The sequence below is a fragment of the Oenanthe melanoleuca genome, chromosome 1, assembly GCF_029582105.1.
Source record: "Oenanthe melanoleuca isolate GR-GAL-2019-014 chromosome 1, OMel1.0, whole genome shotgun sequence".
NCBI lineage: Eukaryota > Metazoa > Chordata > Aves > Passeriformes > Muscicapidae > Oenanthe > Oenanthe melanoleuca.
In genome coordinates this window covers 46,644,956-46,671,792 of record NC_079333.1, presented here as the reverse complement: position 1 = coordinate 46,671,792, position 26,837 = coordinate 46,644,956, and the positions used below count along the sequence as shown (strand labels likewise).

Below are 26,837 nucleotides of genomic sequence, written 5' to 3'. Positions count from 1 at the left end.
AGCAGTTCACTGTATCTGAGAAGGCTGGGATGGACGTGTCTGCCTGGACACGAGCAGGCTATAAATGATGAATTGGGATTACAGCCTTTAATGTCCCAGTCCAGTTTTACCAGTTCCCCAAACCACTAGCACAGAAAACAAGCCCTGCAGCAAGGCAATAAGAAGATTCCACCTTCACATATTCCAGACTTGCTTTCTGTCTCCATTCATCTCCCCATGGACTGAAAATGCTCACACTCTTCTTTCCAACTGTGAAGCACTCTGATGATCCACACCCCTTGCCCTCTTACTTTCATCCTATTTAAAAGAGCCCCTATTCAGCTACCCAGTCTTTTCAAGGAAAATTATCCTCTCTCTGTCCATTCTACCAAGTCTGGAGTTCACAGCTTTAGAAAATTATACTTTTAACCTGTGAGTACTATGGGACAATCACATTTTCATTCATCCTCACACATACATAGAAGGAAGCCCTTACCTGTATGAATGCAGACCAGCACAACAACCACCTATGTGGGATACTGTAAGTCTGCAAAACTTGCACAATTTCACTGCTAATTTTTTTAGTCCTAGTTGGATTTATATTAACTTACAGACACACATATGTTGTGTATGCTCCTTCAGCCTAGAAAAGTAATCCAGGAATCCAGCACTGCTCACCTGAAATCCACACCTCGCACGAAATTAGAATTCCATAGCTATGAGGGTTTGCAGAAAGGCAACTTATTTGTTTTGTGGATTTGTGAAATTATATAGCTGGTGGGAGTGGCTCTTTTCTAGAAAAAGGTCACACACTCATCAGTCCTTTTGTGAGAAACTGATTAACTGGAGATCAGCATAAATTCTGTATTTTTCCATGCACTGTTTCTGGTGACCAGTTCTGGATTTGACAATACAGATATTAGGCTCTGATAACATAGAACTTTTCTCCTGTTCTATTCACATGCATTTTCATGGCAGTGGGACATGCATTATGCAGCTATGGGCTAAAACTTTCTGTGGTACATTTCTAGTGAAGCCAAAGACAAATGTGACAACGTGATTTATGTTGTAACAAAATAGACCAGGGCATGTTCTCTCCTCCATCAGCAAGTGGCACAGCAGAGCCACAGCAAGCTCCTCTCCCACAGCCACCTCCATACAAAATAGGGTGGCCAGTCTAAGGAACAGCATCTCAGAGAGGGCTCAGAAGCAACAGGCAGAGCTGTGCCAAGGGATGCTGGAACCTGGGCCCCCTCCTGGGACAGATACAACTAAGACAAAGCCATCTCTTTCACCTCCTGCACTTGCTGATTTCAGAAGACTCTGAAAATTGTAAAATTCAGCGTCTTCTGTCACTTAAAGCTGAAGTTTTTCACTGGTTTTACACCCAGGCTGTGGAAAATTGGTTGGGGTTTGCTCTGTTGCTGACAGCTTGAAATTTCCATTTGCAGCTTCTTCCTGTTTCCTTTTCAGAACATGCATCATACAAACTCAGAGAGGCTGCACAAGTGTACCAAAATGGTGAGAAGACAGGACATTCCTTACCACAATGAAGCTTTTAGTGTGCCTAGTCAACACTGAAGCAGAAACAGACCTGGGCAGGCACTTCCCATAGCCACATGCTGCAGATACGTACCTTGGTGCTGCTGATGGCTACCTGAAGTCCATGTCTGCAGCTCCCATCCCACCTAGGATGCCACCTGGCATAGTCAGACATCAGAGCCTAGGGGCTGAGAAGTATACTGGTGTTTGGGTTTTTTTTTGGTTGTTTTTTTTTTTATTTAAAACTTGCAGCACTGCTGCTGCCTTCTGTAGAGTTGGGTCATTCACTGCTAGTTGTAAAAGGGACAGTGTACGTGCTGGGGCAGCATAAATCCCACATGTCCCCAGCATGGAATGGGACCTTTAGGATGGATCACTTGGAGATATATATATACCAGACACATCCCTGATTTCATGTGTAGGCCACATGGGAAGGCAGGACTTGCTGCCTGGAGCCCACACCTGCCCACAAGCCCACCTGAGATCCCCACATGGCACCTTACTGTATCTGGGGATCTCCTAGCCATACAGCACCTCACCATGCCTGGCAGGGAGAGCACTGTCCCACCTTGCTGCAGCTATGCACAAGAGCTTTGGTTGTCTCCAGTGTCTCTTTGCCTCACCCCATCTGCACAGAGAGTGAGTGGTGCCAGCCACATTGTGAGGAGTGGGAGATTATGTATCTAAAGCAAGGGAGGAATTTTAATCCCCTTTGCTTTCTCTTTCTCCCACCCATATTCCACCTGCCATTAGAATGACCAAAATTATGCAGAGTCTTCATTCATCACCCACAGAAAAGCACAAACCACACAAATTCCCCATGGAAATCTCCTGAGGAAACAGGCTTTCTAGGCTCTCAAAGCCTCGAAAAACTCCCTGACCAGTTACTGCTCTCCCAGACATTTTATCAGGAACTGAATCTTATTGAATCAGTGATTCACTCCCCACTCAGCACTGGCTAGCTGCATTTTGTGTGCTTTGGGCTAAGAATCATGTTATTCCTTGCTTGGGTCCAGGTCACCTCTGATATATGCTGAAATATCTCTGTTACAATTAAGATAATTCCAAATTTCATGGGAGAGGCATTTTCGTGCACTGTCTTTTTTATCGGAGACTTCAGCAGTGTCCACCCAAACCACCAGCTCAACAACACAAATAAATAAAAAAACACCTTAGCATGCTGCTTTCCTTGCCTGTGTTTGTATAAAGCTTGTTTGCAGCCAGCAGGCCATGAGAAAAAGGTAATTTATGGTATGTGCTGTGGCACTGCTCGCCTGAATTTTAGGAGTCAGCAACTCAGATAAACTCTTGACGCAGCTTGCAAACACAGTTGAATGTCTCTTCCGTCTGCTGCAGGAAGCTGGTCAGTGTATCAAAGATCAAAGTTGCTCACACCAATGCAAGAAGGCTACATACAAGCAAAAAGTAACTACAAATGCTCGGGTTTAGATGCAGGATTTGCACGTATTGGTCTCTGAATTGGACCATAAACCACTTGAAGCAATTAAAAGAACCCCAAACACTTGCTGCAGCACCACCCAGATTACTCACAGGCTAATCCTACTGTTGCAGGGATAACAAGATGTTATCAAGATGTTTGAAATGACTTTGAGAAGATGGGTTTATTGAAAACCGTATTAGAGACTTATTTAGAGAATGTATTGACCTTAAGTGGCTGTGCCTCAAAAGGGCTACCAAAAGAGTATGTGACCTGAAATGAGCATATATTGCAGGGAAGTCACTTCCCTCTGCTACACATACAGCATCTGCAGTACAGGCAAATATTTATCAGGAGCTGGAGCTCATTGAATCAGTTAATTGTTAAAAAAAAACAAACCCCTAAGAGATGCTTTTTTAATATATCTAAAAAAATCAGAAAGGTAGTCAGGACCTTTTTAGAAGCTGTTCCTGAAATAAGTGTCCCTGGGATAAAACACAGCTAAGAATGACTGTTGAGAAACTTTTAGTCAGCTCTGGCAGTTTTGATGCAAACCTGACTGCTGCTGGAGTCACTGCTGCAGGACTGTACTGGGAGGAAAGATTGGCAGGGAATTCAAGCTTGCATGTCTGCCTTCTCTGCTTAGCTACAGAATAAGAAATCAGAGAAAAGACAAGCCTGATTTTAAATTTTTTTTTGTTGACTCTAGTGGGCTCTTGTGCACAAAGAGGATCCAGGATAATTTTGGGTTGATTTCCTTTCAATTCTGCATCCCTGCTCTGTTCTGGTTCACTATTCTCCAGCTCCCTGTACAAACAGGATCCTTCCTCAACAATGTTCTGCCACATCATCTTCCTTCCTTTGTATACAGGCTGCTCCTGCCTGTTACATACCATGCAGCTTCTTAAGGCACCTCATTTCTCAATGCTAGCAAAAACAGGAACCAAAAGCAAAGCAGCAATAAAATGCTAAATTCTCACTGCAGTTAAAAATGAAATCTTGAAAGTTTCCGATTCAAGATGACTTTTCTGTTAACGGATGATTTTTCTAGTTTAGTGCTCTGCAGTATATGTGCAAATGAGGTGCTTGCAGTATTTAGCTGATTCAAATGCCTCTCCAGCAAGGTTTGCAACATTGACCCACGCCTCTCCTCCTTTTTTACTGGTGTTGAAAAGTGAACCCAGCTGAGCAGAGTTCACATTGCTTCACTGTTCACCTCTTTTCTCCCATCTTGTAAAGGCTTTGCTGTCTGATTTTTGCTCTGAGGAGGTTCAATAGCATGTGCACAGGGACAAGAGAAAACCACAGGCCACAGTACATATTGCACAAATGCTGTTATTATTCTGAGGCCTGAAGAAACAAGGAAGGAAGCTTGAGGCTGGTGGTTTGGCAGGTGTGAGGCCTTTTTCACACAGACATCTGTTTCAAGTGGTAGCTCTGGGCTTGGGGATGAGCAGGGAATGCCTGACACCCCCACCCCTTCCCTGTGTCACAGCACAAGGGGGTTTGGGCTCCTGATGAAGCAATTTCAGCTCCTTGTTCAATCTGTGCTTTGAGACTCTGCTGTCTTGTATTTGTGGGGCAGGGCTGCAAAGGTGATTCCTCCCTGCAAACTGCCTGAGACAGAGGCTGCTGCTGCTTCCACTCCAGCACACACAAAGTGGATGGGGTGAGCAGCAACATGTGCACAAGCTCAACAAGCCCAGCAAGCTTCATGCAAGGACCTGATGAAGACCATTTGGATGCTACCACGTACCCCACATCAAAGTGAACTCTTCTAATCCCACTAGGTTAGTGTTTTGGGCAACCCTACTAGTGATCCCATTACAGTTTTGAATAGACTGCTTCATTTGGCAGGATGTTACAGCACACTCTCTCTGATGCCTTGTACCATATTTGAAGGAATTCATTAGTGTTTGATGGTTAATTAATAACCATAATTAATAACCATAATTAATAATGCAATAACATATCTGGGACTCCACCTTAGAAATAATCTAGAAGGAAACTAGTTTTTAGGGCTGGATCCTGTTCTACTGAACACATGTGTAGGGAGGAAAAAAAGGGTTTGCATAATATCCTCCCTGGAAGGGATTCTTTGGGGCAAGTTAGTGTCGAGCCACATTGTTATTTTAAATGACAATAGGTTCTTTCTCCTGTAGTTCATGGCCAACTTTAATGAACATTTAGCAACTTAATTATCTTTAAGACTGCTACTCCTCTGTTACAGATTGCTGACATTGGTCAGAGAATTCAGAACTTACTGGGGGAAGGGCAGATGTGCAGAAAAGCAAAGACTGAGATATATGTCTGCAGCTGCCCTCATTTCCATAAGAAATCAAGCTGAAGCAATTTCAAGGTGAGGGACTGTGGCTAATCCCTCCCAACACACTCATTAATACATCTCATAACAAGTCTCCTTGTCCACTGACAAGGAGAGTCAACCAAGCACCACTTCAGTCTGGGCAGGAGAAAGCTACAGTTTCATGGAGGCTGCTGGGTTTTATGGCTTCTTCAGAGGTTTTAAGCTGTGCTGTGCTGTGCTGCTGTGCTTTCATTCAGAACTGAGCAAGCAAGCAAGGTAGGTGATGTAATGGGAGAACTCAGCTCCTGTCTAGTAAAATCTGCTGACGTCAACACCAGAATGGGCAAAATCCTGGCAAAATGAAAGGCCAGGTGGCATTTTGGCATTCTTTAAAAGGAAGGCAGAATTCCTGACATGAAAAATCCTTCTGTCATGCTTAACATGATCTCTAGAACCACCATGTCATCTGTGGTGGTCACGTGTGAGGAGCACTGAAGCACTCATAGAAATCTAATAAACTTCAGGGTTAGACTGCAAGAAAAAAATTATTTTGTCCTGAGGATTAAAAGAAAAATAAGAAAAGCAAGCCACACACAAGGAAGCCTGATGTTCCAGCTTTGGTATTATAATTTTTTTTTCTTTTTCCTATCTGACAAATATCAGCATGACAGCAAACAGAGCTCTCCTAGTTCACATGGCAGCACAGCTTAACTGTGCTGGTAAGTGGAGAATTGGCTCTTTGCTCTAGCATGCCCCTAAATAGTACCATTAACATGTGGTTGTAGTCAGAGAGCACATTTGGTAGGAAATGACACCTTGTTACTTCCCAGATTATCTGCTCTCTATGGGGTAAATATTTTAAACATCGTGCCGGGGTTTAGCAGCAACATCCCTATTAAAGTAAGTGGGATCTGAGTGAGGGTAAATCCAAGCCCGCAGTGCTGGGACAGCACACCTATAAATCTTCTGTGTCTTACGCTCCGTGCTTTATTCGCTGACAAAGGACAAGTGTTTGCTGCCTTTGTGAGGTTCCTAAAGCACAAAGGGAGGGTGTGTGCTCGGCATTGCTTCCTGTAGCTCTGGCTGCCGCTACAGCCCGCCAGCCCGGAGCAGGAAGGACACAGGGATTCATTCCTCAGCTCGGCAGTGAGGCTGCAGCCACGCCAAGGGGAGGAATGTGGCTCGCAAGGGCCAAGGAGTTCAGTTCACTCGGTGATAAAGCTCGTTTTGAAGCAGCATCTACCTTTAAACCAGGAAGCATTTTAGGCAACAGATACCTTACAGGCCTCTTCAAACTTACTCAGTATGTATTAAGCAATTTTTTGTGTGAATTTTGTCTTCTGCTCGTATCAATCCCATCACAGTAGTGGTTGATAAGTGCCCCAGTTTATGTAACAGCAAAGGCTGGGAAAGGCCCTTTCCTTAGGGTAGCTACCTTAAAACAAATAACTGGAGTTTGCAAAAAAGAGCCTGCTCTCTCCAGTAGGCATTGTTTCATGGTTTAATACGATAAATGTAGCCTACATGTGCAGGATATGTCTGGCAGCGTTCTTTGTTACTTCACTAGATGGCGTGTGGTGGTGCCTGGCAGGGGAGAGGGAAGGGAGAAGAATTAATTCAGTGTGTAACCAGCTGCACTGCACTCCTGTGCCTTTAACAATGTGGGTCTACAAGTTAATGCTTCAAGGGTGAGAACTGAATTTCCTGTGAAACTTTTGCCTGAAGAGTACCCTTAAATCAGCAGTGGGGCAGGACTGGTAGAAAAGGGGTTTATAAGACCAACCTCTTTCCTAGGCAAAACATGCTTTCAGAGACATAAGTTCCTCAAATCTAAAGCAGGCCTGAAGAAGAGCATATGTGTCTGCTTACTACAACATAGTCAGCTGGTAGACCTAATCTCTTTCTATAAATTCTGTCATGCTCATAGCCTCACACCATCACTGCTGCTACACTACTGTAAAAATGTCCAAAACTTTGTGTGGGTATTCAAAAGGCAAGCCATAAGGTTAATTTGTGCTCTCACTTTCCCTGGTGTATACCCTGGCATAGCTGTCCTCTTTTGTTCTTCTATTAACTATTTATGCCTTCCACTTGGCAAAAGAACAAGACCCAGCTCTGCCCTGAGGCACTTCCTCTAGTGGGATGACACAAAATCATCCTCGAAGGGCACTCACAGTGCATGTGCAGTGAGAATCTGCTCTCTTCTAGCTTGGGAAAATAGGCATTAAATCTTCAGGGCCTCAGACATGAATCACAGAAGTGGCTGGATGCATTAGGGATGTTGCAGGCTCCCTAACACAAACACTGACAGTGGAGCTCTGCACAGAGAGGTTTGTGGGTGAACACGCCCGCTCTCGGCTGCACAGGGGCTGTGTGGTTTCACAACTGGCCTAGGCTGACCTACAGCTGGGCTCCAGCCAAAAGGCAGCTCTCCCTCTCTGCTGACTCTTGTTCTCCTTTGGCTGTGGGGCCTGTGGTGCCAGCCAGGGGCTGATTGGTCTCTGTGCAACCCTCCCCTCCCATTCTTTTTCCCTTTTGGTAGGGTTAATTTTCAGCTGGCTCAGTTTGCTGAACTGGCTGACTGCTTGGGTGGACACTGGAGCTGGCACAAGGAGATGGCCAGGGATGAGGAGCTGGAAGGTGCAAGCTTGGCCTTTCTGCCATGGGTGTGGGCTGAGGAGTCAGAGGGCTGTTCTTCTGCAGTGCCCACAAACCACCCCAAATGCAGTGGGAGGAGGGCAGGGCAGGCCACTGCCTTAGGATGGGATGCAAATGTTCCTCTGCTCCTTTGAACACACAGAAAAGGGGTTTAAAAACCATCTGTTAAAGAATGGTGCCATGAGGAAAACACATCTGATATACATGCAAGTGTGGGGTTTTCCTGTGGTATTTAGGCCTGAGGTGTTTATGGTTTTACCATCCAGCTATGCACCCAAGCTGCAAATGTGTTCAGTGCAACCCATGCACTAGATTTAACACCTGCTGCACCATGGCTACAGCTACAACAGCAGCTTATACCCTGGCTGAATCAGCCACCAGTGCCACATCACGGTCAACACTCCAAATTATCTCCAAAATCAAGTGTCTTTCTTTGTTGTTTAGGCTTGTTGCTGATGGGAGAGTGTATTTAATAGGTGTTTGGCTTCAGGGAGAGTGTCTGGTGAAGTGCCAGTGCTGCAGCTGTGTGGGGAACTGTGCAGAAAAGGAGCTAGTGCTCACACTGACTAGGCAAAACAGGGGCAAATGCTGGCAACCAGCTGAACAAGAGGCCCCTTGGCATTCCCTGAAGAGGGAACTCATTCTTCCCTTGTAACTCAGGTTTTTGTGGCTCCTGTGAGATGAAGCTACAGAGTAAGACAAGTTCTGCCAGAGTTAAGCCACTGTAGTCTCTCCACTAACCTTCCCCTGAAGTAAAAGAGGTTTAAGATGTTAATGGGAGAGGAAAACCAGGGTCACTGGATGGCTTTTAATCAGTTCTGTACGAGAGGCAAGTCACTACGCAACTTTCTTCTGTATTTCCATTAAATGCTCCTCCTGTCTTAGATCAGCTCATTTAGCTACCTCGGCCTCAAAGTGCAGTTGTCTTAGCTAAGTCATTTGGTTCAAATTTCCCCATCCCATCACTCAAATCTAGTAAGTTGAAACATCTGGATGAACCCAGAAAAAACTACAAGAGATGTCCTTACATTATTCCAAGTAGCCTATGCTTTGAAAAATCACTGTACATGCAACATTTTTCTGCACATAGCCACCAGTATCCTCTGGCTCTTGGTTCAGGGTCCCACTTTGCCATTCCTTCACTCCATCCTGATAGTCTCCCAGGGTTTAAATCTGTCTTACTGTCAGTATATTGTGTTTGAATTACAGAATTGTTCATATAAGTCTCTCCCTCTCATATACAGCAAAGAGTAAAGATCCCCGTAAGAAGGAACTATTTGGGCTATAGAGAAATGCTGCCAACTACTGTAACAGGAAAACATTACAGCTCCCTTTTGCCCCAAAAATAACATTTTCTTGCTGTGGGTAAATAGCTATTTCAGATCTTCTGGGAGCAGTAATCCTGGCCCTCTCTTTCTCCAAAGGCAGCATGCAGTCCTCCATCCCATAGAGAAGCTCATTTCCACAAGGCATGTCCAGACAGCATTGGCATCTGCCCAGGAGTGGGGATAGTAGAGGATGAGAATAACAGCAGAGAGGGATGCTCCAAGGAAGTTGCTCATGCACACGACAGAAGCTAAAAAAGCATTCCTCACCAAATGACACTCAAAGGACTTCATCTGGGCTCTTCTCTGTCTGGGAAGGGCTCTCACTTGGTTTCTTCCCCCTCTACTCCATACTCTGGAACCTATAATTCTGAAAGTGAGTCAATGTCTACAGAGACATCGATGGCTGTGTGTCATGCAGTGCTGTCTCAATTCTGCACCTGGAGGCAAGTCCCCTTGTCTCTGCCATGTCCTTGCCTAGGTTTAATGCATCTGTTGCTCAGGAAGGTCCCAGGGCCATGAACTGTGTGTTCACAGCACCTAGTGAACAACAGTTCACTGTGATTAGCTGGGATTTCATTGTACAAAATAAAATAACTATAAACCCAGGAAAGTAATGACATTTGTCAAACTCCGCTATACCACAAAGAACAGATAAACAAACAGATACCAAAATCATAAGTTAGTCCTTCACTGATTAGTCTGGTTTTAGCTTGTGTGAGTTTTTCCCCAAGGACCTCTTTCCTCACCAAAATGCACAGGTCTTTATCTTCCTCACATCATCGAGTTTTCAAGCCGTACTAATTTCCAAGTAGCTACACAGGTTCCACTAGTATTGATCTAATTTGAGATGAACACTGGCCTCATTAGGCTTAACTCTGCTTCCTGCCCCACTGTTCATCAGTGAAGGGTTGGCTGAGATAACACCTGAGAAACAATGCTGGTGCTCAGAGCAAAAAATCAGGACAAGTAAATCCAGTCCCAGCTCTGCCACTGACAAGAGACAAATCTATGCCCCTTTTGTCTTAACTTTTCCTATTTGTAATGGGAGTCATACTGATATCTCTTTGGACAGACACACAACGGCTTGTTGTGTAAAACACTTTGAGATGGTGCAGCTTGGTGAGATCTCAACAAGAGTGAAACATGCTACTGGTGTTTCTTAGGTGTCTGATGTGTGCCTTAAACTAACCTTGATCTTACACTTGACACATCTGATCCCCTTCCACATCTCCACTATAAAACAAGCTATGATTTGAGTAAATTGTTTATTAAATAAGTAACTCTAAAAGACTTTTAAGAGTCTGCTTTTTTTTTTTTTTTTAAATCACTGCATATTGCAGATTTGAGCTAACCTGAGAAAAGCAAATATATGGCCACAAGAAGAGTTCATTGAAGATGCTGCAACCCTTCTATAGGTATGCATCATGTTAATGCAATGTAGTCCAGATCTTTAGGGTTTCTGAAGGCCAAGAAGCTGTGTAACGTCTTTTGATCCTGACAACAGCATGAATAAGTGGGTTACATAACAGCCAAAGCTAGTCACGTCTTGGTAGGCATAAAAGCATTTATTTTCTTGTCACCTAGCAATATGACAACAGCTTATACCTGCTTCTTGCAAGCCTTGCTGCAATATGTGCTTTGTCTGTGGATGCTCATCCAGCAACAAAGGGTGTACTGCAGAAGGGCACATGGCTCTGGATTCCTACCACAGAGCCCTGACTCTGGGGCTGCAGTTTGTCCTGTCAGCAACAAACTCATTTAAGGTGTCCTCACCTCCCTTCATAGCCCAGGCTGTGCCTTCCCATGTTTAGCTGAACCTGACCTCCATCATGCTCCTTGTCCTCTGCACCACTTCAGCAAAGGGACAGGATTTCCAGCACAAAGCAGGTCAGGCCTGGCACAGGTGTATTTGCACAGATCCTCAGCACTGGCTCCTCTTCAGCATCCTGGGGAGCCATACAGTGTGCCCTGATCCTTATCACTGATATGGCAGTGACCATGGAGCCCATCCACACAGATCCTGAACAAGGAGTCCTGGGTATAGGGTCCAATTGCCCCTCTCCTGCAGATGTGACTGCATTTATCCCAGGTTCCCTGGAAATATAGAAAGTGTGTATCACGCTCCGAGCAGACAATGGTGAGGCAGGAAATGCCTTAAATATACATCTGGCCTTGCACCATACCATAGCAGAGCCACAGCTGTCTGCAGCACACTGAGGTCCACATGTCCTCTGCTCTTCCAGAACTGCCCCATATTGTCTCTGCAAATTACAGCTCAGCCTCTCCAGGGAAAGCTGTGTTTGCTGTTACATTTGCACACCAGCCAGCACTTTGCTTCCTGGTTTATGAACGGTGTGTCCAGAAATTGGCTGCTACACTGATCTTCAGAGAAGATAATGCTGTCCTTTTCCCTGCTGTTTATCTAACCCTAATTTCTGACAAACAAAAGAGATGAATTCTGGGCAATTTACCAATAATCAAGCACAGGGTGAGCAAGATGGCTTTACAATATATATAGCCTGTGAGTAGGGCTCAACAACGACCTCTGATACTGGGTATCACACTTTCACCAGGCCCTTAGACTGATGAGTAATGATAACAGCAGCAAACATTTTCTGCCTTGCAAATTGCAGCCAGAGATAATAAAATTTCAAAACTAACAACACAACAACAGCATGGGAAGCCTATGACATTAAATACATGATAGAGATGCCTTGGGACTACGAGAAGAAATTGAGTAGCTTCAGCACAGAATGAGTAATCCTCAGGAGACTATTTAAAACTCATTGACTCGTTATGCCTACGCATAGCTTTGTCAGTCACAGAGACGTCAAAAGTTTGTGCAGGTGAAGTTTACTCAGCTACAGAAGAGCAGAGCAAGATTTTCCTTTTTGATCAGTTGCTTGGCTCTGCCCTTGGGGCAGAAATCCTTCAGACATGTCTTGGGGTTTCTTTTGTCGTTTGATGGATTTGCCTCTGACATATGAAATCATGAGCTGAGCTGTATGGCTGAGGCAGGGTGGTAATACCAGATGCAGGTAGGATGTGTGTGGTAGGGTTTCTTTCATGTTAGAGACATAACACACAGCATGCATCCCTCTACCTGTGGTGCAGCCCAGGACCCAGGTGGAGAACTTGAGTGATGTGCTCCTCAGCAGCCTTACACATGCAGAGCTCAGGACTGTGAACTGCACTGCCCTGCGGATGCCCAGGAGACAGACTGGGCTGCTGTTACTCTGCGTGTAAAGCATCCTGGCCCTTCCTCACACTGCATTACTTCCTTCCCTCCACCAGCCTTCTTCATTTCCATTCTGTGGTGACCCCCATCCCTCCTTCCTTGCTGATAGCCATTTCTCAGCCCCCAAACCTGGCTGGAGGGGTGATATAAGACAGAGATGTCAGCATAATGTGGAGGAACAGTGGCAAGTAAGAGAAGACCCTACAACAGGGTAAACACTCTGCACCCTCTAGTTCCTGTTGGAACATAAATGAAACTGTTCCAGTTAATTCATCTTAGTCTTAGATACCTGTTGCATGAAGGCAGGGCCTGAAAACAGCAGATGAACCTCTAATACACAGTCTGCATGGGGATGATGCCAGTTATGTGGGTAGAGCTCATTGAACAAATGTAGGTGTTTAAGCAGTGGGTGTCCATTCGGGAGTCAGTCACCTTAGGATGCCAGTTTAAGTCAGAGAGAAACAGACACTTTTGGCATAAGATAGAAATTCACACTCCACTGAGCTCAACTGTGCCTCGTGAGCTCCTGCTGCTCCCCGCTGATAGTACATGGAGTCAGGCACAGCCAGCTCCCAGGTGCATGCCTGCACGACACACACCAAACGACGGGCGAGATCAATCCCATTTTCCAGCTGTGTTTGGACACGGGGATGCTGCACGTTCTGGGGCTGCAGAAAGGGGCTTTGGAGGGTGCCTGGTAGAGCACGTTCTGGCACGTAACCACAGAGGCCAGGCAGCCAGATTCAGAGGAACAGACACAGTGACAGACACAGCTAAACCCTTCGGGAACGTGGCTGCTGAAGCAACCATGACTTCATTAGACTTGCTCAAGATGCCCTCTACCCTAGACCTTTCACCTCATTTAATGGTTTCTTGGCCTCAATCCCTTATAATTCTGAAATGAAAAAAAAAAATCTCTTTTGACTCCTGTTTTCAAGCCAGGGCTGTTTGATTTGGAACACTGCATTGAAGTCTGTTACTGATTGATTTCAGGTTTATTATATTTTCCCCTTTGAAAAATGCTACAGTAAAAAAAACCCACTTTGTCGTTTTTCATGTAACCCCCCCCTCTTTTTTTTTTTTTTTTTTTTTTTTTTTTTTCCAACCTTAGCAAATGCTCAGTCTTTTCCACTTCAATAGCTTGAAATTCTCCCCTGGGAGCCCTAAGCTCTTTAAATATTTTTAGGTTGCCAGATTTCTTATGTTCTCTCTCCAGGAAGCCAATTTTGTTTCTAAGCTCTTGAGAGTAGTCCAGCTTCATCTTTTGCGCACTCACTGCATCACAATAAAATGCTGCCTAATTGCTGCCTCAGCCGAGTCCCAAAGGTGCTGGAGTTTGTCTCCAGGCTACAGTTGTGGACAATAAACTCTTCTCAGACTGGAGTTAAGCCTTTTTATTATTTAAATCTGAGTCATGTAAAATTAGTTTACTAGCAAGTTACCCACTAAGATCTAGTATGGAAAGAAACTCCCACATATTGTTTTCCAACACAATGAGAGAATGATCAGATATAAAGATTTGCAAGTGGCATGTAATAGAAGATGTGTATAGAAACACCAGCATTTAATTTTGCCAAAAAGACATGAATATGTTTCTGTGAGCCTAGAAGTTACTCTCAGACCTCATCTGTTTGGTGTTCTTTACCTTCAAATTGAAACTGGTGCTATGAAAAACTTTCTTTTTTCCTCTAGATTTTCTATAACCTGAAATACCTAGGAAAGAGGAAAGGCAGCTGAAGATAACAAATGCCAGATGGGCAAGAGCTTTCTGTTCTCAGTCTAGCACCATAGCAAGAGGATTTAGTGATCATTTTGTTTGAAAATAAACAAGAATATACCAAGACCAGCCACCCAGGCTGCACTCCATCAAGCTTGAGAAGACCCCTGTAGCAAGGGACAAATGGACAGTACAGGGAGTGAGAATGAACACATGCTCTCTTTCTCATCAGGACCATATTCATATATCCTCAACAACAGAGACATCAGTATATGGCAGTTTCTGCTCCTTTTTGTAATCTCCATTTTAAAGTGTTTGTATTTCTTTTGTACAACATGGCTTCTGACGAAAGTGCATACTCCACAAAGAGTATATAAAAAAAACTTAATGATCATTGTTTTGAGACTCTAATTCCTTAAGACAATAGTTTCTTTGGATGCATTTGGTGCTGCATGCCCAAATTCTCAGTCTTAATTAAGTGAAAATGAAGCTGAAAGAGATTGCTAGATTTTCTCAAAATGGTTAGACTGTCCTTTAATTAAAAAGGTCAGACATGATAACAGAGACCTGACATGGTTTTTGTGATGGTGTCAGCAGCATATTTGCAGCCTGGGACACTCATGAGCAAGGACAGCACACATCCAGGTCAGGGCAAGCCTGTCCAAAGGGCTCTTTGTAGGGCTCCTTTTGTCAGCACGGATGAGGGATCTGCAGTGACTGTGGGGAGACTGTTAACCACACATCACACACTCATCCCCTCCTGTTGCTGGGGGTCTCTCATTCCTTATTTAGACTTGTCTTGATCACTTTGTTGGGGGGGGGGAAGGAAATGCCAAGCATGGTGTGACAGAACCTCCCTTACTAACAGTGACGCAGAAGATGGGAAGGATGCACAGGTCTGAAGCTGACATTGGCAGGCAACAGCTAGAAAAGCTAGGACACAATTTCAGCCTTATTCAGATCAATGGGAACTTTGCCACTGATGTAAGTGGAATGAGGACTCTGCTCTACATGTCTGCCTGTAATCTGAGAACATGTATTGTGCACATCCTGGAGACTCAGTGAAAACCAGACCCCACAGAGTTCACCTTAGATTCACTGTCTCAAATAAAACTACGTGGATTCTTTGTGCCGCTTTTAGTTATCTGTAAAACAAGTATGATAATGCTTTGAGTGCTAAACAATACAATGTGTGTAGGAAGACAGTATCTTTTATTAGGCTACTGAAATAGTTGGGGGAAAACAGACAAGCTTTGAGGCTTGTCTGAAATGCTTTGAGATGCTCTGATGAAAGGTGTTTGAGCTGTGCAAGGGATCATTAAATTACATTCTTCCTCTCTCTGGAAATCATTTAGTGATATTTCAAAGGAAAGATGCTGTACAGAAATAACTGATTTCTATTGCAACTGCTGTCTGGAGCTAAATATCTTCCTTCCTCTCTCTTTATGAACTAATCTAAAGAAAAATATGTTTTAAATTAGCATGTTAAGAACGATTTTGTGGTATAATGTGTAGTTCTGTGAAATGTTCTGTGTGAAGCATAACTCACAAGATCCTTAAGCATATTTCAGTACACTCAAACAAAATGGCTGGATTCCTGTTGAACAGTTTGTGGAAATGATGAAGGTATCACTGTAAAGAAATTAGAAAGCGTGGAAGGTCAGTGAAGATGGCACATGAAAATAAAAAAAAGGCAGATATGATCAAATACTACATTATGCTTGTAAATACTGGCTAACAAGTGCCCAAACTGTGGCTTTTGAGTGTGGACATCATGCCCTTGGAAAGCTGTGAACCAGCTAGGGTCCATAAAAAGTGTCAAACAACCAAACAGTTAACCCTCTGCTCTCCCTCATTTACCAGAAAGAAGCTGGGAGTGCTCACTTGAAATTAGTCAGGGCTGAGAGACCAACAGCAGCAGTGCTATCATGGAGTCTGTGCAACACTGGGGTCACTGGGGGCCCTGAAGGGGTAGGGGAGGGAGGGTTTAACTCTACATAAATCCTACTAATATCACTTTACTAGTACTTTAGTTCAGTGTCAAGACACAAATGAGGTCAAGAAGAAAGAAAACTGGGGGCAGGGGAATCTTTAAACAGGTGAAAAGTACTTGTGAAAAAGGATGAAATCAACTTGTTTATGTCTATTAGAACAAGAAGCAATAGGGATAAATTGCAGTAAAGGATATTTACATTAAACCACTAGACAACAGTCCAGGATTAAGAAAAATTAGGCATTGGTATAGACTTCCTAGAGAAATGGTGAAACTTCCATCACTGGGACATAAAAAAAAGGCTTAAATAAACACCATCAAAAGTTTCACTATGGATGATTGTTCACTGAAGCAGAGGGAACTTGGAGATTCATCTGAGAAAGGTTACAATGTGTGACCAGGTCTTCCTGAATGTTCTTTTTTTCCCCAGAGAGATATTGTTGAAGATTTTCTGTCTGTGTGAGATGTTGAGATGCAGTCCTCTGAAAATATTTATCTAAGAGAGGAGGGACCATTTATCTTTTGAAGTCCCTGCTCCTCTCCACTGATCACAGATGCAGTCACAGATGACTGGCTTAGTATGGACACCTACTTATTGAATCTGCAAAGTGAGATGAGACAATTACCATCCTTAATGACAAATTGTGTCCTTTCTGATATATTCCTAAATATAACAGTCAAATCTCCATTACTCATTCCAACTATAATTACTTGTTGTGCACGTATGAGGTGGCACCCATAACACATAATCATAATGTTATTTATTGTCCTGAATTAGTAATTTAGCACATTATATTTAGATGCCATATGGCCTGATGAAAAATGTAGTAAGGGCTTCTTATGCAGTGGATAGAAAGCTCCTAGACAATAATTAATAAAATGTATTTCACTTTTCCACTGCATTTCTACTAAGAATATCACTGAAGTGTAGGCTATCTCAGGAAGGAAGATGTTATGTTTAGATCAAAGACACAGCCAAAGATCTGCTGAGTTGCAGGTAGAGCTACTAACTAGGAATGCAAGTGGTTTTATTTCAGTATGTATGAAAGAATAAGGTGTCTCTGATATATGGTATTAACCACTTGTATTTCTGCATACAGTAACACAGATGCTCAGCTAATCTATATGAATGTGTGTGTTTATACTGGACTCATCCCACCACAGGACTAAAACTGGGTACTTAGCAAAGTCACCACTATGTCCCACTGAGGTCATGGGAGGAAGCCTGAGCACCCAACTGTCCCCTCTGCTGAATTGCAGCTTTCTCCTTGGGGACCTTTGCAGGTACATCCCATGCATTCACTCTTGAGATTCCCTCCAAATGGCAGTAAGGCCAAGAACATTATATTTGGCTCTCCCAGACCCATGTTGTCTTCCAGCACTATTCCTGCAGGTTCCACACTGGGCAGAGATGGACACCACAGGGTACATACATATGAATCCTGGGTACAGGGCTGTGTGGTATGGACAGAGCAGTCTGGATGTGCATCAGCACGTGCTACTGAGCCTTGGGATGGAAAACTGCTCCCTCTCTTGTGTGGATACAGACTTTGCACCACTGCTGTATCAGCCAGCACTGCACTGAACTGTGGTGCTGGAGACTGCTTTCAGGTAGAAAAGTCCCAAGGACTGTCTCAATAGGAGGGGAATTTTTTTGTATCTGAGCAAAACAGAAACCCAGAATAAAAATGATGAAAGGTGACAAGGAGAAAGAGCACAGGATCACCTTCCCCATCCTGAGAAAACCACAGAATATTATTCTCCTGTACACTTGGAACAACTTCTTTTAATAATCTTTATGTTTTGTAACCTGTAATAATAGAAACGTCAGTCTCATATCTTCTTATGCACGAGTACCCTCATCATACATGTATTTCTACACTGTAAAAGGATGTGAAGACTTAAGGCTCTCATATTGATTTTGGCTAGGATAAAGTTAATTTTCTCCACAGTAGCTGGTGCAGGGCTGTGTTTTGGATTTGTGCAGGAAACAGTGATAACATGGGGATGTTTTGGTTACTGCTGAGCAGGGCTTACACAGGGTCAAGGCCTTTTCTGCCTCTCATCCCACCCCACCAGCGAGTGGGCTGGGGGTGCACGTGGAGTTGGGAGGGGACACAGTGGGGACAGCTGATCCCAGCTGAGATCCCAGACCGTGTGGTGCCATGCTCAGCATATAGAGCTGGAAGAAGAAGGAAGAAGGGGAGAGTTCAGAGTGATGATGCTGCTCGTCCCAAGTAATCATTAGGCATGATGGAGCCTGGCTTTCCTGGGAGATGGATAAACACCTGCCTGGCTCTGGGAAGTTGTAAATGAATTCCTTAATTTTCTTTGATCACTTGTGGGGCTTGTGCATTACGTATTAAACTGTCTTTATCTCAGCCCATGGGTTTTTCTCACTTTTACCCTTCTGATTCTCCCATCCCACTGGCTGGAGAGTGAGTGAGTGAGCAGCTGTGTGGGGCTGAGCTGTCTACTGGGGCTAAGCCACAACAGGCTCATTTTGTAACTTCATTACATTTCAAAATGCATCAAATATGAAAATTAAATGCAACATTTCCCCTCATATTTTTTTTCTTTTAAGGTGAAATGAAGATATATTTAAATGAGGAAATGCATACAGAAAGGCAACAGCATATATAGATTTAACTCCAGCTTAGCATATAGAAATTTACCTTCAGCTGTGCTTCCTTGTGGATTTTAGCTTCTTCCTTATTTAAATCTTTAGGAATGTTCTTATTCTTACTGGCATGGAGAAGGACCAGAAAGAGCTGAATACTTCAGCTAAAAGAAGCAATTAGGTAGGTCAAGCTATAGAAGGTCACAGATAAGTGTAATTAAACAATCTCTTCATAGGTTATTAAGATGTCTACATGATGACTACTGAACTTTAAAAAGAAGAAAAAGATGCCATGCAAAACTATTAAAAACTACTAACAATTCTCTCACCTCATTGGGTTTGTGGCTTGCATTCCTAATACATGCTTGTTTTAAAAGAATACTGTTTTATAACAGGATGGTTAATTCTGTAACAACACGAAACACCTTAACTGCCAGAGACTGCAAAAGTGTCCTGGTGGTGAACACCAGTAGCATCAAGTCTGTCTGAACTGGGATGAGTTTTAATAATCAAAAAATGAAGCTTTAGTGATGTACTAGCAGCTGAGTCTGGGTGGTTTTAGAGGTCAGCACACAGGGCAGCTGAACCTCACTTGTTGTAGTCAGCAGTGCTCCATGTACAAGGAGCAGCTGCTCAGCCTGGAGGTAGGATTCAGCTGCCCAAATATAGGTATTTAATATCTGAGCATCTCTTACAGGTCATATAAAGCATCATCTAAAAGGCTGGGTTTTCCATTGATTTTGAAAAGAATTTAAGACAACTAGCTTACAAGCTGATGCCTGCACTGTAATCCATTAAAGGTAGGTACATTGCATCCAGCATGTCTGATGAAACAAGCCCTTGGCTGATGGGTGGGAAACTTCTTAAACCAACCTGACTGCAGCTGCTCTATGCTAGTGGCAATGCCACACTTGTAGGCTCATTTATTAAGTTTGGCACATCTTTTCATGGCACATTTGTAAATACTGTAAATAATTATGTTTAAATTATGGCCACTTTTTACACTGATAACAGAGGTACACGGCTACATTATATCTTTCTTACAGTGATGCAAGCCATAATAAATTTCCATGACATTGTTGAAACTGTAATGGTATAAAAATAATATGCTTGAACAGAACAATGTTTAGATACAAGACTCAGTCTCCTTTACTTACATCTTAAAGTTAAACATATCTTTTTCTTGATTGCACATATGAAAAATAGGTCAACATTTCTGTTCCTTGCTAAAGTTCATCCCTTCCTCACACCAGTTTACAAGGTTATGCAATTAAGAAAATCAGAGACATGACCTAGGTTAAAAGCTACACCTTCTTTTGCAGGGCTCTTTTCAACTCAGATGATTTCAGCAACCTGGCTGGCAGTACCACCACATTAACCCCTGTACTAGCCCAAGAGACAGAGTGGTATGTAAAGCAGAAGGCAAGAACAAGAGCTGAGGGGTGGAGACCAGGTAAATCAGTTTAGTTGCCAAGGAAAAGATGCAAAGAATAGCACAGAAAGGCATTCAGAGTTGAAGAGGCTCCTCTAGATGATAATTCAGAGCAGAAACCTAACTAACAGTCTGAACTGCTCTCTGGAGGAGCCTCTCTCACTCCTTCAACTATGCAAGGCATCTAGGGAGACCAGCCTCCTAATTTAGGCATCTAAGTTATATATTTAAACGTAGGCAGTGAATATTCCCCCCGAGAATGTGAATGGGATGTTGTAATAGTTTAAAACATGTTTCACTGAAGCTGTGATGCCAATGTCTGTTCTTTTATGAGATACTGTTCTTTGTGCCACCAATCCTCTACAACCATGTTTCTCATTTATTAGATAAATGAACAACATTAACAGAATGCACAATGTTCAGTGATGGCTTCAAATTCTGAAGTTAAAAAAAGATTCCCAATTTTATTCTCAAAATATGAACCAGATTAAGTTGTTCACATGGAAACCACTGTAAATTCCCAGTAGTAATCATTTTAGGGGACCAGAAAGGGAAAAGAGATTCTTCACAATGATCACCAGTGTGTATTTAACTTTATTGTTCTCCTCAAACATTTAAAAAAAAAAATTCAGTTAGGAATTTGTTCTGTAATTACATCTTGTCTACATTGCTCTTATCAACTCAGAACTTTTTATGTAGTGATGGGGGTTTCAGAAGTTATCAATAAACGACAGAAGTTGTGAAGTTGTTCTTTCAATGCAGATGCAAAATCTTGATACTAAGGCACACAACAGAACACCAATTTTCACTGTGTCTTTCTCCAGTGTAAACACCCTCATTGCCATTGATCACAGCACTATTCAAAGGACTATTTGAGACAGTTGTGAAAAGAATGCTCTTTAAATGTCTTCTCTCCTGGATGAATATGTTTACAGGAGTGGATTGTTAAAACCAATTCATTTTCTAGTGTCTCACACTGCGGAGCTGCAACTAACACGCCTAAGAAATCAAACATGCTGGGCAAGCCATTAATATGTATTAGACTGTGCTTTGTTTATTCTAGTGGTTTGAGCATCTATACAGTGTGTGCAAAAAGCTGCCCAGCAGCTCCCTGATTTGAAATCACCACTGCTAAGTCAGAAAAACATCTACAGGGGAATGACAATAATATGTATTGTCAGCATGACTTAAAATGGCTGTGCCTGAGTTAATGGGCTCAACTGATGTAACTGCTTCAAACTATCAAAGCCTACTATGGTATGGTGTTGTATCCATTCCCACTTAGCCCTCCTCCCTTCAAGAAACTTGCCAATGGATCATACACGGTATTGCAACTTGCACGCAGAAGCAGGTGCTGCAGGTTTCGTTAAGTGGGGAGCAGCCAGTCATTTAACATGAGCACACCGGGCAGCTGCCTGCCCGATGAAATCTAAAACAGCCAAGTTCTGCCTGCCCTGTGCTCAGCAGAAGCACCAGCTAAGGGTATCTTTTCTACTGTGCTACTTACTACAAATCTAAAAGGAACTTGGTTAGACCTCTGTCTTTCTGCAAATGTGGTAGAAACTGAGCAGTGAGGCTCAAATTTATTGCAGTGGGACAGAGAGTGCAACTCCAGAATGTCACATCTTTAAAAAACAGCTTAAAGTTCACACTTTACCATGAAAGAGTAGTACTACCAAACAAAAGCACATCACGAGAAATTTTCTCTCAGTGTCAACCCCAGCAGACAGATTAAGGGAACTTTCCCACTTGATACTGTCTAGTGGTATGCCACAAAGTCAAGATGGTGTGAATAAACTTTCTTTCCTGGTCCAGGTTTTCACTTAACAGCTGCTGACATCCAGCACCTTGGGCATGACTCTACTTCTGTCCAAGTTTCCTCTCTCTTTGTTTTGATTGCTGTAAGCTCCTTTCTCGTTCCTTCTCCAAAAAGTAATACTCCAATATACGCAAAATGCTTCTGCATGTTAAGTACACACATAAAAGAAACACAATATCCTAGTTACTGTTTATTTTTCTAAATTCTATCCACAGACTCAAAGCAGAACAGGTGGGATTTTTTTCCAGTGTACTGTGGGTTTGTTTCAACTCATCTCAAAGATCTGTCTTCTCTTCCACCTGTGCTTTCCATTAATGTGACACTGGCTTATTCTTCATCTTTTAATCAACCTACTCAAAAGTGCCATGACAGTTTTCCCTTTCTAGTGCTCTAACAATGCTACACATTGGGTGGGACTCCTGTCATCTACCTTTAGAAATCTACAGTGCAAATACTCATATTTATGTTGATCAGATGAGCCTTCTATAAGCATCAGATGAGTCTGCTATAAGCACTGGAAAAAAATTAAGTACATTCAGGGCACAATCCACCTTGGTTTAAGCAGGAATTGTATCCCCAAAGTCTTGAATCAGAGGCAAAAGTCTAAAAGACAGATGTCTACATTGACCAGATAAATAAAAATATCCTTGTCTATTCCACCTCTCACCTTCTGCCTTAATTGAAATCCTGTTTGAAAACCAACTGCTTTCCCTTACACTGTTCTCTATTAACAATTCACAGCACTTCGAGATGTGCCTTGTGGGAAGGATGTTGACTAAATCTTTCTCAGGGTTCGGACTCTGAGATTCTTTCCTAGGAGAAAAATTGGTAGATGTGTCATACTGATAAATATAATTCCATAAAAATATCTACACAGAAGAACAATTACTACGTGTGTATGAAAATTAACAGTCTACTGATGTCTTTACTGACTTGTGCATAACTTCCCTTGGAAGGTTAATGTGCTTGAATATGTAACATGCACCTTCTTCTCCCTACTGCTTCCCTATTGTTTTTCCCTTTTCATTATTACAGCATTTCTCCATACAGCCTGTAAGACCTCTGGAAAAGAGTTATAAAGCTTATTATGAAGGTACAATAATTCCTGTAGTCTAGTTAAATGTAATTGCAAGGGGAAGGGAAGACAGAAGCAGAGGGCAGTTCATAATTCATAGACTTCTCACATGAGTTCAACCTTCTCCTCGCAGAACTTTGTGGGTGGGAGGAGGTTACAAATGAAGCTTTCTGCTACATTGTGCTAAAAGGCTGTGCCAGCCCTCTAGTCAGTGGAATTTATGTAATGATAACCAAATCAATTCAGAATCCAGTTCTGTTAATTTGTCAGAGACCCTAGGAGTGCACAGCTTTAAACTTCTCTGACAGTGTCTGCAATTACTCTAGCTGAAGAGACACTTCTGAACCAAATCTAATGTTCATGGCAAAAGAGTTACATTAATTTATATCAGCTTCTGATTGAACTTACTAGAATAAATCAGAGTGAACAGGCACACAATCAGCTCTGCTGGCAGATTTGCAGATTGCTGGAAAGGGCCATGATAAGTCTCTGGGGTCTGGCTGTGAGTAATGCTCTCCTCCACCAACACAGCTGGATCCTGCCTAACCACACTCGCTGACACCCACCAACATCATGTCTTATCCAGAACTGCTAGGTTTATAGCCTCCATCAAAAAATAAAGAAACTGTAAGACATAAAAATATGCTCAGAGTAGAAGAAGCTTCAGTGGCTTAAGGTGTCACCTCCCCTCACAGCAATTTCCTACCTTCTCTTTGCCTGAAATTACTGTTTCACAGCAGAATCGGTGGAATGAGACACAGGTACAAGTTCCAGCTGCCTCAACGCAAGGTCTAGCAAATCAGCCTAAACTGCTCATAAGATGACTTTAGCATCATATTTTGCATTAAAATGGCTTAGAAATCTTACTGTTTTCCAACCCAGGGACTGCTGTGGAGGCAAGAACCTTCAGTAAGGAGGTCAGGGAATCAGTATTTTTTTTGCAGCAGTCCAGCCAGATTTTCTCAAATTTGACCCAGCAGTAGGAAAGACTAAGAAATTTCACACTTACAGTTATCATTCTTATGGCTTACTAACAGGTTTATGAACTTCTGATTGTCTGGCTGGACTAGAGGTCCCTTCCAACATGAATTACCCCATATACCACAGTGTGCATGGCCAGGAACCTGAACAGATCTTCCTGCTGATACAGTCACAACGTAGCTTGGCAAACTGTGGAGACCCATGCTTACCAGACTTTCCCTCTGAGTGGGCAAAGTAGGTTGACACTGGTATTGTTCTGGTGTTGAACGACTGCTTTTCAAAAGGGAGGTCAGCTGTAGCATGGGGACCCTCTGCCACTAGGAAACAGCCCCGCTCAATTGTACTAGAAATTAGGGATGGGGGAAAAAAAAACCAACCAGACAAGCAGAGATTATGCCCAAAAAACCCCAACATTCTCTGGGTCACAATTTCCTAGCTGAGGGATACAGTCCTCAGATAAAGCACTTAATGTGTTGCCTAATGTGGTAAGAGGTACATAGTCTCGTGGGAAGGGATATTATGGAAGTGCTGGGACAAGGCTGCTTATCATCTGCTCTCCCCCAGAAACGCTGAACTCTGTAAGGTCTGCACAACATCTATGCTTTTGCCTATGTAAAAAACAGCAGGAATTGATGTCATGGGCAGGCAAGTTCGAAAAAATCTGAAAAAGGGGAAGCCAGAGTTGCAGCTGTTATGAATTCATCACGATTTTGGCTCCGGTTCCAAAATTCTCACAAAGACATAAGAATCTCCACATGATTTTGAGGGAAGCAAGATCTGTAGATATATGACTGACACATACACACATGCTGTATTGTTTAAGAGGCATACTGAGCTTTTAGTTTCAATGCCTGCTCTTTCACCCGTGTCAGTTAGAATTTCTGAGAACCTTATTGTGAGATACAACCTCATGATGCTGCCTTAAAGTAACTACAATAGAAATTTTCCGGAGAAATCATGTACTACTATCAGGTGTGATCACAAGATGATTGTCACTGGGACACTCTCAGAGCTGTCACACGGCAGATTCAGCAGTAAGGGCTCACTGCAGTGGTGCAGCTGCACACAGAAACACAGTCGGATCCACTGGGAATTGAATGGGCTGCTCCTGCCTCCACATCTCCTCTGCCTTCCTTGTGCCTGCAGCAGCTCTACAGACTCAGCTATTTCGGGAACTTTGTCCAGCTGAACTCGGTTAATTTTTTGGAGGAGCAGAACTGGCTCTGCACCAGACCAGATCCGAGGCTTGCCTTGCCAGATGGCATCGTTAGTGTTACTGCGGTGTAAATAACAAACAGGAAGGCATAGCCACGATCAGAGAGGAATGCAGGACTGCCCCTTTTGGTGGCAATACAGACACAGGCTGTCTTGCATTAACTGTGAAATTACATCCTTAGAAAGGTTTATAACTGCATGGCTCCCCTTGCAGGACGCCAGGCTGCTCGTATTAACTGTGAGCTGCGCGCTTCAGAAACGCTAGGTAACATTCACCCTCGGGTGGTGCCACCCTGTGAGGCTGCCTCTATCGCCAAATACCACTTTGGTCCAGAAACAGGGCAAATCCCTAAATTTGTTCCTTTACAATACCATAAAAGCATATTAAACCGCTATAGCAAAGATGGTCCAGTGCCCTTCTCTGTGCCCACGCAGGACAAACGCAGGCTCTGCATTTCCTAGACACTCCCACAGACGAGGTGGAAGCACATGAGGTTTGCATTCAGAGTGTGAATAAGCTCTCATATGCATTCAGCGCTCTTCTCGGTGGTTCCAGCTACAAGGACACGACGCAAGGGCAGAACTGAAGCGATGCACAGGAAGTTCCAGCTGAACGCGAGGAAGGATTTCTTTACTATGCAATGACCGTGCAACTATTAGAGAAGGGTCTGGACGCAATCCTGTGCCATGTGATCTGGGATGGGCCTGCTTGAGGAGGGAGTTTGGTGCAGATGACCCCCTGTGGTCCCTTCCAGCCTGACGCATCCTGTGACTCAGTGTTTTCAGCCTCCCCGAGCCGAGCGCTGGCGCCGCAGAGCGCACAGCACGGCCGGCCCTCAGCAGCCATCCCGCCCGCCTGGCTCCGCTCTCCCTCCCTCCTGCCCGGCCGGGCCCCGCGCCGCCCCGGCTCCCGGGAGCTCCGCCCGCTCCGCGGGATGCTCAGCGCGGAGCCCTGCCGATTTTCCTTTAGGAAAATCCCTTTTCCCCCGCCGCCTGGACGAGGCGGAGGCGCCCCGGAGGCCGGAGCGGCGGTGCCGTCCCCTCCCCGCGCCCGCCGCCGCCGCCATGGCAACCGCCCGTCGCCGCGCGCGCGCACCCCCTTCCCCGCCCGCCCCCCCGCGCCTCTCCCCCCCCGGCCCCGCTCTGACAGAGCCGCAGCGCTGCGCCCCCTCCCCGCGCCGCTCCCGCCCGCGGACACGCACCCCCGGCTCTCCCAGGTAACGGCAGCGCCCGGGAACGGGGCAGCCCCTCACGGCGCCGCTGCCCGCGGCGGGCGGCGGCTCGGACCCCGCCGCGCTGAGGGAGGCGGCGGGGATGGGGGGGAAACCAGCGGTAGAGGCTGGAGGAGGGCGGGGGCGCCCCCATCTCCCGCGGAGCCTGCCGGGAAGTGTAGTCTGCGCCCCCCCGCCGGGCGCTGGGGGCTGCCGGGAGAGGCGGCGGGAGGGAACTACAGCCCCCAGCGCTCTCGGCGGAAGGTGGGGGGTGTGGGACATGGGT

At 44.2% G+C, this 26,837-nt stretch overlaps 1 protein-coding gene and 1 long non-coding RNA gene across 2 annotated transcripts in view; one reads left to right on the top strand and one right to left on the bottom strand.

Moving 5' to 3' along the window:
• The window catches only part of LOC130257775 (uncharacterized), a 57,137-nt gene extending 30,504 nt beyond the window's left edge, over nt 1–26,633 (bottom strand). Inside the window, exon 1 of the long non-coding RNA XR_008841381.1 lies at nt 26,543–26,633. This is a non-coding gene — a long non-coding RNA (uncharacterized LOC130257775). The remainder of the gene's footprint in view (nt 1–26,542) is intronic.
• Nucleotides 26,015–26,837, top strand: part of KATNAL1 (katanin catalytic subunit A1 like 1) — a 37,003-nt gene continuing 36,180 nt past the window's right edge. The window contains exon 1 of the mRNA XM_056500605.1: nt 26,015–26,557. The gene's annotated coding sequence lies outside the window, so the exon portion shown is untranslated. The remainder of the gene's footprint in view (nt 26,558–26,837) is intronic.